The sequence below is a fragment of the Varanus komodoensis genome, unplaced genomic scaffold, assembly GCF_004798865.1.
Source record: "Varanus komodoensis strain SLA01 unplaced genomic scaffold, ASM479886v1 scaffold64, whole genome shotgun sequence".
Taxonomy (NCBI): domain Eukaryota; kingdom Metazoa; phylum Chordata; class Lepidosauria; order Squamata; family Varanidae; genus Varanus; species Varanus komodoensis.
In genome coordinates, this window is record NW_025336273.1 from 2440160 (window position 1) to 2441255 (window position 1096).

A 1096-nucleotide genomic window follows, 5' to 3' on the forward strand; every position below is an offset into this window, starting at 1 on the left:
CCCCTCCCCTCTGTCTGTCTTTCCCTCCATCTCTCTGTCTTTCCTTGTACAGAATTAACCCACCCAACTGACCCCCAAATTCATAACTGGCAAACCAGCAAGCAGGCTGGCTTGCATTTTGGAGGGTCCCGGTCTCCATTTTGAGTTTCTCGTAGCATCTTTTGTAACGCTGGCTCAGAGCACTGTGTGAAGTCAAAATGGGGGCGCTACAATGTGGGGGGGGAGGGCACTCTTGGTTGGGGTGCATGAGCTGGAGCCCTGTCTGAGGGAGCTGGGAGGGCATGCAGGAGATTTCCAGTCTGGACTTTCACCACTGAAAGCCAACTCAAACACGAGGCTCTTGCATCGCTCTGGACGCGCGCTCAGCCTTGGAAGTGTCCCTTGTTCAGGGCCACCTACCGGCGATGCGCTTTGGTGCGCTTTCAGTGCGTGGGTGAGGAAAGCCCTCGCCGGGCCCGCTTGCTCCGCTTTGGTGTCCTAGGAGCATAAGCAGGAGGTGGTGAGGCCCCATCGCTGAGGGTGTTCAAGGATAGGCTGGACGTGCACATGGTGGGCATGTCGTGAGCAGAGCTGGCTGGTGCCGGAGGTCAGACTAGATGGCCCGGGAGGCCCCTTCTGACTCGCTCTGTTTCTGTGTTTCTTACGCTAAGCTGTTTGCCCATGTATTCATTTACTCCTTTCCCGCTCTGCTTGATAACTGAAGTTCTTCAGGCAGTTCGCAACCAAATGCAATTTCTCCTTCTGTGACGAGGAGCAGCTCAAAGCAATTTCACTGGGTGTGGCCAGGATCGAACGGGTGGGCAGGTATGGATCTCTCCACAACCAGATCCCCTGCCAAAGGATAAGGAGGGGGTAAAGTGGGACTGCAGGTGGCGCAGGGGTTTAAACCGCTGTGCTGCTGGGCTGGTTGATCGAAAGGTCGCCGGTTCGAATCTGCACAACGGGGTGAGTTCCCGTTGCTCCGTCCCAGCTCCTGCCAGCCTTGCAGTTTGAAAGCATGCAAATGCAAGTGGATAAACAGGTACCACTTTGGTGGGCGGGTAGCAGCGTTCTGTGCACTTCGGTGTTTAGTCATGCCGGCCACGTGGCCACGGAG